At 45.4% G+C, this 14,059-nt stretch overlaps 1 protein-coding gene across 1 annotated transcript in view; it reads right to left on the bottom strand.

Annotated features, from left to right (window-relative positions):
• Positions 1-14,059, bottom strand: part of SORCS3 (sortilin related VPS10 domain containing receptor 3) — a 3,021,596-nt gene that overhangs the window by 2,406,112 nt on the left and 601,425 nt on the right. The window lies entirely within an intron of this gene.

The raw sequence follows: 14,059 nt of genomic DNA, 5'->3' as shown, positions 1-14,059 counted from the left end.
CTAAGAAATGTATCTCATGAAAAACCAGCCCAACAACATTTGTTTTCAGTTCCACTGGAAACATGCAGCTAAAAATGGCAACATGTAACAATTTCAGCTGTGAAGAGAGAACTCCAAGCAAAGGCTGGATACATACATCCAGACTACAAACAAATCCCAGCACTCAAGGGAATAACTGGTGCTGAATAAAATGTATGTGCTGCAGAGGAAAACATGATGTAAAGGATTCTTTATGTGCTTTTTCAGGAAGGAAGTACAAAATAGCCTGTTTAAAAGCATGTTTTTGTTGAAAGGCCTAATTCTTTAAATGTCAAAATCCATCTATAAACTGTGTTCATTTATATGTTTTAATGAAAGATGTAGGTACCTTAAAGTCAAAACCCAGTCTTGAGTTAATTAAATATTTAATTCTGAGCTGACAGCCTCAGCCTGGGAATGATTGACACCTCACTCCTGGCAGGAAGGGACTAATTGTTTCTCAGAGGTTTTCGCATACTCATGACAAAGAACTCATCAGACTTTTGTCTGGGACTCAGCCAAAGACAATGGCAGGCTTGAACAATCATCCCTACAGGGGAGGGGCAGGAAACTTCCCTCTCAAGGAGGAGGACCCCCACCCTGATCAAAGGAATTTCACAGCTGTTGCCAGTTGAAGGAAAAGTTTTTAAAAAACTGCTCAGGACTTTGGGGTTTAAATGCCTATTTGTAATCAAGTTGTAAAAACCTGTAACTTTGCCACATGAAGTGAAGGAGGACAAATCTAAAAGTTGGCAGTTGTAAATCTAATTGTATGCTCTTTCTTTGAAGACGTGATTGAACCCTGTACTACATGAGGAGCACAAGTTATACAGAAACACTAATTGTGCCAAGACTATTGATGCTGCAAATATAATATTGTATACCTGTGTTCTAGGGGTAATTACACAGATATGTACCGGATTAGGAATTGTTAGGCCAAATCTTGATGATTAAAATTAACAAAATTCCACAGAAAGACAAAGCCAGCTCTAACCGATGTGGGAATTTGATGTAAGGCTAACCCACAAAATATGTAATGTATGTGTCCGATTTTATTAAAGGGCATAATTATAGAAATGTGTATTTGTGGGAAAGTTAAATTGTGGTCCAAATAACTGTGGAAGTTCCCAACTCACATCATAAAATATGACAGCTCTTTCTGGCTTCCAACCTGAAAAAGGCAACTGCCTTTGACCAACCACAGCCGTGTGGGTGTGAATTGTAATTCTACCCCTACCATAAACTGAGTTATGTCACTTGGCAGGATAAATAAGGGAACTTCACCACACACACACACACACACACACACACACACACACACACACACACACACACACACACACACACACACACACACACACACACACACACACACACACACACACACACACACACACACACACACACACACACACACACACACACACACACACACACACACACACACACACACACACACACACACACACACACACACACACACACACACACACACACACACACACACACTGATTCCTGACTCCATCCTGATTTTCGCGTGACGACCTGTTCCAGAATTCTTCATCTTGTCCTGATCCAGACTGCTTTGCAAAACCAAGGCCATCAGCATTTGCTGAACTCTTTTCAGCTAGGCCCAAATCCTGAAACCATCCCAAAAAATTCAGGGGAATAATTTTGATCCAGTTTGGCTTGCTACCATTCATGCTTGCCACGCTGCTGAAACTTGCCATCCCGCTAAACTACAGTGTCCAGTGACCAGAAGGGCCTATCCAATCCAATCTGAGGTACAGTCCAATTGACCAGAACCGCCCAGTTGACCATCCTGCCAGAAGTGCCCTTCTGCCTGTAGACCCAATCCATGATGAGCAAAACCTGACGGTCCAATCTTAAATTACAGTGGACTGTAAGTATAAACAGGAACCATAGGAACCCAAAGTATATTTGTCTTGTCCTATCCCCATCTCTCAACCCATCCTCTATTTAACTTAAGAACTTGTAATAGTGTCACACCAGTCTGAAACCTTGCTTTCATTTCTTTTGATAGTGATCATTTCTTTAAAATCCTTTTGTCTTGTGAAATCCCAAACCCTTAAAATCATCCCACGGGTAATCCGACTGAGTCCTCCAAGGCCGACACAGAGGTGCTGGGGTTCGTTTCCGCAGACCACTCTGGAGTGTACTGTGTTTCAAACTGGTAACCAGCCTGAATACCCTAGTTTAGAGCATAATTGTCATTGTAAAAACTGATTTCTATTTTCATTTTCAAAAACGCCTCTCATTCAAAGTTGCATAACCTCTTCAATTGTATATCTAGCGACTTAATTTCAACTCTGAGTTAGACCAAAGACCTGTAGCTACATCCACAACCAATTGCCTTACTAATTTTATCAATTGTTTTGTAACCACATTGGTGAATGCTGCCCCATATATTAAAACGTGTGTTTGATTTTAATTTTAAATAATAAATACATATTTACCTGTACTAACGTGCCTGATTCCTGGTCCACTGTGACCAGGGGGGTATTTTGAGAAGGGTGTGATATGAGTGGTATTTCACTCAGAATATTGAACCTATAGACACAATAAATAAGTATTTAATTTGCGCACTTCATACTAGGCTGAGACCAAGGTTTATTGCCTGATTGAAATGCTTAACAGTTCAATAGATGCATATGCGTGTAGGGCGGGGCACTTTAGTGGCGTCACTCTTATTGGCTTTATTGATGGAAAGGAGAGGGTCTTTCTGAAGCCTTTGTCTCTTTTTTGCACTTTGTGACAAAACGACCCACAAGCGACTACCGCTCCTGCAGGGGACAGGAGATTTAGGCTGTGGAAGGGATTCCACCCTGCCAAAGCAATATGGTGGTGAAAATGAGGCCATGTCCCAGAGGCAATCGCAGTAAGCAGATCTGTACTATTGACTATATTGTACATGATGTACGCCCTTGTGACTGGCATTTTTCTAGGAGGTAGGTAAAACAAGGGCAGAAGAAAAGCACTGTGATTGAAAAAGTGACAAAAGCACACCAGGAAGTACAATGGGAAACACAACAGATCTCTGAGCAAACACAAAAGGCTCAGCGAGATGCCGCAGGCACTCCCACAGACAAAGGGCAGCAAACAAGTCCCCAGTACCATCCAGGTCTCCAGTGTTCTCCGACACTTTCCGTCTACAGCCACCGCCAAGAGTCACATGGGGGCGATAAGGGAAGGATGCTGCAATCCTCGAGACGATTCTCCATGCTGTCTGTACCATCTGACTAGAGAAAAGGACCTTGCATCTGGTCACTAACACCAGCATCCGTCAAGCCACACCGCCTAGAACAGCCGCCTCGAACATGATAGAGAGACTAAGAGTGTCCTTCCACTCTTCTCAGTTTGATGAAGCACCCAGGAGGCCCTATGATAACACCTGATGCCATTTACTCTGGTCTGTCTAAAGCATGTGGTTCATCACAAGTATTTCACAAGAGAATATGGTGGGGTGTTGGTTGGCCAAGTGTAGTTGTGGGAACCGTTTCCTACACTATTTCCCCTCACCATTTGCACTGGACATATGGAGGATATAACATGGGTATTGTAATAGGAAATCTGTACAACTTCGATCCCTTTACACCTGCTTTGCTAATCGCCATTGAAATTAGGAGTGACCATTGTACACTAAATTCTCTGTTAGCAGCACCTTCCCTTACACAGCTGTGGGACACGAGGGAAGCATTCATCTGGATCCCTGTAATCATTCATTAAATCATGAAAGCATCTTCAAGACAGGCTCATTATGAATGCTTGCATTTACAAGGTGCCATCGCCTACTGCGAAAGAAGAGTCATGAAGCAAGAAATGACTTGATGTGCTGCAGAGTTACCGTCATGCATGGAGGTTTTTTCTCAGCTCTGTCAGACACTCGCCATCTGTGTGGTTATACATCTTTTTTTTGTGTGTTAGTCATCATTCACACAGTTTACAAGCAGATTAAAGAAAGCAATCATGTAAGAATGAAACAAAGACCAAATAGTGTAATCATGATTGCATCAATTATGTGCACGACAATGAGCTCTACCCAAGTCAATACCTATGCCCACTACTAAGGTTCATTGTAGACAGAGTGGCATTCTTCTCTCCACCTACCCAATCAATCCATGAACCACTAAAGTGTTGGCATGGTTGGGACAGTCTGTGATAAGTTTAAACTGTGTGTTTGTCCAGTTAGAACGTACACATTTTTCTCTAGTTTTGGTCTATGAGGCTATACTGGGTTTCACCTCGCATCTATATAAAGACAGGCAGGTAGAAACTCATGACAGTCTATGGTTGGCATTGGAAGAGGCAGGTGCAATGATTATTCGGAATGCTATTGCAGTTAGGATAACACTGGTTAAAGTAGAATCACATCTATAATAGGGCTTAGCTAGATTTAGGGACTTGGTTTGGAATTTCTTTTAGGGTGCAGGGCATAAGGATCTGATTATCTGCTGGGTCGTGGGTATACATTATGGGTGGAGCGTAAGTACAACTCGTGCATAGGAGATAGCTAAAGCACTGAGACCCAAACATGCATTTTGTAGGTGCAGAAGTGTTCCAAAGCACTGGGTCCCATTTGCCTTTTGAAAGCATAGGAGAAGGCCAAAGTACAGAGTATCCCACATGCAATCTTTTTGCAGAAGAGACGGCCAACACTTTGAGAACATAACATGCATTTAGTAGGTGCAAGAAAAAGCCAATGCACAGAGAAACTCATTTTTATTTTGAAGGCGATGGAAAAACCCAGAGGACCGACAACCTCACATGCTCTTAGAAGGCATGGGAGAAGGCCAAAGCACTGGAACCCATGCCTAATATGTAGGCAGGGTAGAAAACCAAAGCACACAGAATCACTCATTCACTCAGGAGGTGGGGAAGTGTAAAACACTTTGGCCCTGATTCATGGAATAATCTGTGCTGCCAAAACGGGACTTGCGTGTGAAATCCCGACCTGATCACGGAGTGGGAAGATGACCTCACATCACCCACCATGTGCTCCCAAGTACTGAGCCCTTTGCAAAAGGTTCTCACTGTACTGCAATTTATGTCCACTGGCTCATTCCAGCGGACCACCACCATAGTCAGTGACATTTCACAGGCCACGCAGTTACGCTGTCTGTACAAGGTGTTGGCAATAACTACACGTCCTTCAGTCCGCCAGCATAACTATATGCCCAGAACATCTTCAGAAAGGCAAGCTTTGGTCCAGGATTTTTATGGGGTGGTGCACTTCCCAAGCGTGCTAGGTGCCATTGATTGCAGACATGTTGTTCTACGTCCACCTCGAGCAACAGAGCACATCTACCACAACCAGAAACACTGTAACTCCAAAGTTTAGGTTGTATGTGATGCCAAGGGCATCATTATTGAAGTGCATGCCACATATCCTGGCAGCACGCATGAGGGTTACATCTTGGGGAAGTCCCCTCTACACCAGGCCCTGGAAGCTGGGAAGCATGCCAACACATGGCTCATTGGTGAGTATGAATGGCCATGCACATGCATGCATGTTGCACACAGACCAATAGACGCAGTCAACAAATGACAATGACAACCATTCTCACCTCTATGGAGGACAGTGCCTACCCTCCGAGCACATTCATGATGACGCCCATACGCAACCCCAACACACCTGCCGAGGTAAAATACAACACTCCCCATATTGCAGCTCAGGGCATAGAGTAGCGCATGTTCGGAGTGCTCAAGTTACATTTCTGCTCCCTTGACCACTCTGGTGGTGTGTTGCTATATGCACCACCAGTAGTCTGCAGCATCATTGCGGCAGCATGTGTCCTGCACAATGTTGCAATACAGTGTGGCATCCTGATGGACATGGTGGTGGTACCCCATCCACACCCACCGCTTGTGTATGGCTGGGCAAAGGGCATGTGAAGAGGCTGCTTGTACCTAGCTTGTGCAATTGACACCCTGTGGTTGGTGTCCAGTCTAGAGAGGGCTGTCTGTGCGTGGTGTCACAGGTGAGGGGGACAGGGAGGTGGTGTCCAGTCTAGAGGGGGCTGCCTGTGGGGGTGTCATAGATGAGGGGACTGGGGGAGGTGTCCAGTCTGTAGGGTGCTGCCTATGGGTGGTGTCACAGGTGAGGGGGACTCAGAGGTTGTGTCCAGTCTGGAGGGTGGTGCCTGTGTGGGGTGTCACAGGTCAGGGGAGCCGAGTGGTGGTGCCCGGTGTGGAGGGGGCTGCATGTGGGTGTTGTCACAGGTCAGGGTTCTGGGGCTGGTGTCCAGTTTGGAGGGGGCTGCCTGTAGGCAGTGTCACAGGTGAGGGGGACTGGGTGGTGGTGTCTAGTCTGGAGGGGGCTCCTTGTGGGTGGTGTCACAGGTGAGGGGGACTGGGGGTGGTGTCCAGTCTGGAGGGGGCTGCCTTTGGGGGTGTACAGTGGAGGGGGCTGCCTGTGTGTGGTGTCACAGGTGAGGGGGGCTGGAGGTTGGTGTCCAATCTGGAGGAGGCTGCCTGTGGAGGGTGTCCCAGGTGAGGCGGAATGTGGGTGGAGACCAGTCTGGAGGCGGTTGTCTGTCGGGTTTGTCCAGTCTGGAAGGGGAAGCCTCTAGGGGTGTCACAGGTGAGGGGGGCTGGGGGTGGGGTCCAGTCTGGAGGGGGATGCCTACAGGGGCGTTGCTAGGGGGGTTTAAGAGGGGCCATAGGCCCTGATCTTTTGGTTGTAGCCCCGAATAGAATCTCAGGAGCTACAGCCAAAAGACTAGCTAGCCCCCAGTCCCAACCGTTCCGACATCAGCGTAGCCCCGGGTCTTTTCCAGATCTAGCAACTCCCCTGGATGCCTATGAGGGGGTGTCCAGTCTGGATGGGGCTGCCTGTGGGTGGTGTCACAGGTGAAGGGCGCTGGGGAGACATCTCCCGTCTGGAGGAGGCTGCCTGTGGGGGATGTCACAGGTGAGGGGGCTGGGGGTGGTGTTCAGTCTGGAGGAGGCAGCCTGTGGAGGGTATCCAGTCTGGAGGGGGCTGCATGTGGGTGGTATCACAGGTGAGGGGGACTGGGGGCTGGTGTCCAGTTTGGAGGGGGCTGCCTGTGGGGGTTGTCACTGGTGAGGGGACTGTAGGGTGGTGTCCAGTCTGGAGGGGGCTGCTTGTGGGTTGGATCACAGGTGAGCGGGACTGAGGAGTGGTGTCCAGTTTGGAGGGGGCTGTCTGGGGGGGTGTCACAGGTGAGGGGGGCTGGGGATTGTGTCCAGTCTGGTGGGGCTGCCTGTGTGTGGTGTCATAGGTGCGAGTGACTGGGTGGTGGTGTTCAGTCTGGCGGTTGCTGTCTGTGGGTGGTGTCACAGGTGAGGGGGACTTGGTGTTGGTGTTCAGTCTGGAGGGGGCTGCTTGTGGGTGGTGTCACAGGCGAGGGGGACTGGGGGTGGTCTCCAGTCTGGAGGGGGCTGCCTGTGGGTGGTGTCACTGGTTAGGGGGACTGGAGGTGGTGTCCTTTCTGGAGGGGGCTGTCTGTGGGTGGTGTCACAGGTGAGGGGGACTGGGGGTGGTGTCCAGTCTGGAGGGGGCTGCCTTTGGGTGGTGTCACAGGTGACAGGGACTGGGGATGGTGTCCAGTCTGGAGGGGGTTGCCTGTGGGGGCTGTTACAGGTGAGGGGGACTGGGGGGGTGTCCAGTCTGGAGGAGGCTGCTTGTGGGAGATGGGCAGTCTGGGGGTCTGCCCTTGGGGGCTTGTCCAGTCAGGGGGACTTCTAGGGGGTGGTATCCAGTCTGGAGGGGGCTGCCTGTGGATGGTGACACAGGTGAAGGGGCCTGGGGGGGTGTCCATTCTGGAGGGGGCAACTTGTGGGAGGTGCACAGTCTGGGGATCTGCCCTTGGGGCTTTGTCCAGTCAGGGGGACTTGGGGGGTGGTGTCCAGTCTGGAGCGGGCTGCCTGTGGGAGGTGTCACAGGTGACAGGGACCAGGGATGGTGTCCAGTCTGGAGGGGGCTGTCTGTGGGGGCTGTTACGGGTGAGGGAGACTGGGGGTGGTGTCCAGTCTGGAGGCCGCTGCCTGTGGGTAGTGTCACAGGTGAAGGGGTCTGGGGGGGTGTCCAGTCTGGAGGAGGCTGCTTGTGGGAGATGCACAGTCTGGGGGTCTGCCCTTGGGGGCTTGTCCAGTCAGGGGGACTTGGGGGGTGGTATCCAGTCTGGAGGTTGCTGCCTGGGGTCTGGAGGGGGCATTATCGCTGGGGTGCAGCCTGGTCTTGCAAGGTAGGGCACGCGTTTTCTCTGGGGTGCAGCCTGGGATTGCGAGTTGAGGCATGTCATTTTGCCTGGGGACAGGCTGTGCTCGTGAGGGAGAGCATGCGGTTTCTCAGGGGTGCAGCCTGGGATTGCGACGTGAGGACCGAGATTTCACTGGAGTGTGGACTGGGCTTGCAAGGGAGGGCATGTGATTTCTCTGGGGTGCGGCCTGGGATTGCGTGGTGAGATGCACAGTTCAGCTGGGGTGTGGCCTGAGCTTGACAGGTTGGGCACGTGTTTTATCAGGGGTGCAGCCTGGGATTCCGAGTTGAGGCACACAATTCCGCTGGGGTGTGGCCTGGGCTTGCGAGGGAGGGCACATGTTTTCTCTGGGGTACGGCCTGGGATTGTGAGGTCAGGTGCATGATTTTGCTGGGGTGTGCCCTGGGCTTGCGAGGGAGGGCATGTGTTTTCTCTTGGGTGCAGACTGGGATTGCGAGGTGAGGCATGTGATTTCACTGGTGGGGTGGCACAGAGGTTTGTGCCATTGTTGATCCTTTGGCTTGCTTTTTGGTTTGCGTGGGGCATATTGTGGGTGTTCCTCGTGCAGCTTGCTCTGACTTGCGCAACAGATAGTAATCCATCTTGAAATCTATGAATACATGTGGCGCACAATATTTTTTCTGCGCCATGGCTCGCTTGTGCGGCCATTGCACCATTTATGTGCCAGATTCCATGAATCGGGTCCTTAGGGTGCAGATGAGAAGAACAAATAACTGAGAACCACAAATGGATTTTGTAGGCATAGTAGAATGTCAATGCACCGAAAAAACAAATGCCTTTACTAGGCATAGGAGAAGGCCAAAGCAACGACAACCCCGCATCCACTTATAAGGCATAAGGGAAGTTCAAATCACTGACAGCCCAACATGCAATATGTTGGTCATAGGAGAAAGCCAAAGCATTGAGGATCCTATGCGCACTTAGTAGGTGAATGAAAAGGCCAAATTAGTGAGAATTTTGCAGTAATAGGAAGAAGCCAATGCACTGAGAAATCAATGTGTATGTAACAAGAAGAACAGAACACCAACACACTGAGAACCCCATGTGTACTTAGTTGCTGTATGAGATGGCCAAATAACTGAGAACCCCACATGCATGGATTCCCATTGTGCATTTTTCAAATTTAAAAATCCTAATGGAGTGGATCCACATGAACTGAGTAGGCACAGGAGAAAGCCAAATCAATGAAAGTGGAATATGCTTTTATTATGCACAGGAGGAGGCCAAAGCACCGAGAACTCTGTGTGAGTTTTATAGGCAGAGGAGAAGACCAAAGCACTGAAAACACTTATCAATTTCTAGGTACAAGGAAATGCCAGGATACTAAGAACCGCACACCCACATAGTAAATATAGGAGGGATCCCAATGTCACCATAAATGGAACCCACAACAGTTTCCTAAAACAAACTGATTGAGATAGTCTGTCCTGCTTCTCACTATTGTGGGGTAGATGGTCTACTGTATGGAGAAAATGTGACATGAAGACTTTCTCAAATGTATGTGAAATTTGGTCTGAGAAAAATCATAATTGTATTTCTGCTTTTACTTTTCAGTAGCTACTAGGAACACGGTATGCTTGTGGGACACAAGTAATTACCTTCTCCCTCAACAGACAGTGCCCCACAAGTGGCATAATGATTCACACATATAAGGAACTTGTGTGAACTGGCCCAAAGACTGAGAGTAAATTGACACCAAAAAATTCAAAAAGGTCCGCTGTATTCATGGAGATCTGTGCCTGCCACACTGAAACATTATGATTGACAGCTACACAGCTACACGCAAAACCAAAGTATTTGTCAGTTATAGAACAGCAATACATTTCAACAGATACTGCTTCATTTCATACCAATCAAAGAACTGTACATCCAAAAATGGCCACGCCCAAAAGTGTCAGATATGTAATTCAGCTAACAAGAGCACATAGCCTGTTACAAATATATTTTAAAATGAGAACAGTCAAGTACATTATCCTTTTATTGTATAGGATGGTTCCATGTTTTCTAAGGAAGCACATATTTCCTGTGCATGGAAGAATTACCCAAATGCAGATGTTAAAAGTTTTTATCAGAGAAAAGATTCTTAAAAGAATATGTTTTATTGAAATTTCCAATTGTGGATGTATTCAGAGTTACAAATACTTTCTTATGCACATGGCAAAATATGGCGTTGTTATTGCCTTGGACATTTTTATTACCAAAGACTTAAATGAGCCCTTCAATAAGGAATTTCAATATGAACATTCATGTTAACAGAGTAAGCATATTTGTGCTTTCTATAACCCCAGGTGTAAAAGTGTGCCTACCTGTAATCTGGCATTCCTGCCTTTTTGGGGCAGGCTCATTCATCACATCAGAACAACCCATTACATTTGCATAGATCTGTAAACAAACCTTCCAAGTTAATGAGCAACCCTTATCTTTGCAACATCTAAGGACAAGATGTTCTTATAAATACAAATACAATGCCAATAGAAATACCAGTAAATTCAAGGTGTTCACAGATATTAAGATCTGAAGTGACCAAAGAGTCAGGTTCTGGTCTGACTTAAAAGAATACATTATTGTATATACGGTGTTCACATTTAGACCCTGCTTTCCATTAGGTAGACCACATTATTGCTCTAATGGAATTAGCACAAAGGGAACTACTGTCATTGGACATAATTCAATCATTGCCTGATAGGCCTGTAACATCACCAATTTCATTACCCTTGAAACGAACGTAAGGCTAGAACAACATATGAAATTATTTGCCATTTAAATTGACTTGGCACTTGTAATTAAAAACAGTTTTTAAGAGAACTCTGAAATCATGACAGTTTAAAAAAACAAAAAAACAATGAGTGTGTTGTGACCTTGAAATTATTCTAAGAAGTCTGAATCTGAAATTCCTTCAATGATCAAAAATCATTCAAATGATAAATATAAATAATTGTAAGAAAGAGTATCACACAAAGTGATCCCAGATGTACATCTAGGCCCTGGATTATAGAAATCTGTTTGTTTTTTTGTTTTTTTTTATCAATGTGGCAGGCTGCCACAAGGAAATATGAAATAAACAAAATAGAATCACCTATTACTATGAGTAAATCAGGTACAACCATTTTCTTTTCACATACATTGATTTTAAATGAGAAACTAGCAGTGCAAAATGCCTGTGTTTAAAATCAAGTGATATGGTATTTCACTCCATCTCAAAATACATTACTGTGCTGAACAGATAGCACCCCTGAACAGGCTGCATGCAACATCATCAAATGGTCCCCAAAGTCTTTTCACAGAAATAGTAAACATTAAAATGTGATATGAAGTCATCTATGCAAAAGACTAATGGAGATGTTCTTGCTAACGGGTAATATATAGCCATAGCTATTTAATTAATTAATTCATATGGATAAGGAAATGAGAACAAGTTTGTATTCCCATAGCTAATGTGAATGTGAATCCATTGCAACCCCTCAATCTTGACTTTACATAGAGAAAAATAATCTCACTCCAGTGGAATCTAATTGTGAAGTGAAAGGGCACGGTCACATATACTTGTTTAGTACAATCCTAAATCTATTCTCCCTGGTTGGGTGGGTGAGACACAATTATGTGAGTTCAGAATAACACTGCTTCTCCAACCAAAACCTGCAGAATTCTGATGCAATTCATTATACACTTTTTTTAAACTGTGCACACACATACTAGCAACCCATTCACCATATTTACAGAAATGTGATGTATGCAACAGTTCACTGATTCCAGCACTTGTTGGGTTATTGAGCATGTCACATAAAATGGCAAAAGACATGAAAAGCTCTGTCCATTCTATGACAACCATGCTGCAATGTTAGCAATCGATTTACTGTACTACTACTTTGTATAAAATCATGGATTCAAATAGCTCCTTGGCCTTGATGAACCCCACTCGGACATTATCAGTTGGCATTACTTCATGTTTTGCAATAGCACCCGGAGCATTCCAAGCACCAGATGGGATTACCAATAAATTATCTTAGGCCCAAATAACCGGACAGACTCAATGAATAACTACTTTACTATAAGCTCAATAAAGAAGGGAAACCTGATGAACAAACAGATTGTAGCTCACACACTCTCAAATACATTTCCATTACACAAAATCTTTATACCCCAATGTACATCAGCTATGACGTCACCCTACGTGACAAACAGTAAAAACCTTTTGGGCGGAGGGATTGGTTAAGGGAACATATATACCTATAGTTTGTTTAGGTGTTAGTAACAATATTGGCTTCCTTTATCTAGTAGGCACGCTTTGAAATACCTCTTACTACATATGATATGGATAATAGCAGAATAATAGCAGCAGATTGGCTTCTGCAGCAATGTATAGTCCATCATTACAGAGGCCCTTATGATTGGTTGGCATTGTCTTACAACCTTGGACATTCAGAGCGTTAGCAGCACATGAGCAAAATTAAGTGCAGGTGCGGGGATTAACATCAGTCAACTGCCCACTTGGCCAATTAGCCTACTATCACTCATCAGTTAGGCCCTAAGCCAAGGCTTCTTTTTTGTAGTTGACCTTGCTGACTGCTCTCTTCCTCCGAACTTTAAAGGGAGTGATGGTACAATATCTGTGTCTGGAGCTTTATCAATATGCCTTGTTTCCTGGTCTTGAACCACATATGAGGAGACCACGATTTTGTCCATTCTGACTTTCCATTTAGTGCTCTCTGATTCAATTATACTTGGTGCCATTACTCCTCTCAGCCTCTAGACACGTGGTTGCTCCATCTTGCATATGCTTCGTGGACTTTGATTGTTTAATAATTGGCACTTGCAAATGTTCACTCCTTTGCTTCTTCTAAGAGAAATATGTCCTACGTATGTAGCTTGTCCTCTTGAACTCCTTTCATGCCTTGCAGTTGTTTCTTGCTGTGGCATTGTTGATCCCAAGCCAAACAACTATTCTTTGTTCTTGCACAGAGCTGCATTCCAGTGCCTGTCAGCTCTGCAGCCTTGGTCTCTTTCCCACAGGCTCTTCACTTACTATTTATACAGTCGACATCCATTTTCTCATCATGGCTGCTTTATCTGTGTTATATTTTCTACAGCAGCAAGCTTCTATATATCTCATCTACCTTGCATTTCTGCATATACACATCTACCTCATCTCTTCTCTTTTATCTTCTCAGGGTATATGATTTCTTCATATTCGCATATATGTTTACGTTCTTACTTCTGTCGAGAGGATAGCTCAGGAGCAATGCATGCACCTTAGAAGCAAGATGACATGGAGCAATACAGGTTTGATTCCAGGGTCTGTGCTTAGAAACGTATCAGAATTAAACATGTTATAAATAACTAATTATTATACATTTTAATTTTTATAAGTATTTGTATGTTTTTTCAGTACATCCTCACATCTTCTCTTCATGACGTCACTTTGCACTTGTCAGACTTCATTTGTAGCTCTTCTATGTTCAGTGGTGTCTGCAGAAATCCTTCTACCATGTCAGTACAAGGGGACATTTGATACGGTTGTCTGAGTTCATAACGTCTTTCATATCTTCGATACAGTATTGGGATGAAATCTGGTGTCCCACACAGTGTCTTCTTGTTCTTCCAATATGATGAAATTGAGTGGGCCGGCACTATAGATGACGTGTACATCTACTCTCTACATTGTGAATGTCCACACCATTTTGTTTTATTTTATTTTTTTTAAGTACATTTCTTCATAGTAGCCAGACCCAGAAGTATCACGGCGCTAGTACATGTTACAGTAAAGGCAATACAGTAAT

This window comes from Ambystoma mexicanum, chromosome 8 (genome assembly GCF_040938575.1).
Source record: "Ambystoma mexicanum isolate Mex_15411 chromosome 8, UKY_AmexF1_1, whole genome shotgun sequence".
Taxonomy (NCBI): domain Eukaryota; kingdom Metazoa; phylum Chordata; class Amphibia; order Caudata; family Ambystomatidae; genus Ambystoma; species Ambystoma mexicanum.
The sequence above is the reverse complement of the archived record's forward strand: the minus strand, read 5'-3'. Positions and strand labels throughout refer to the sequence as shown.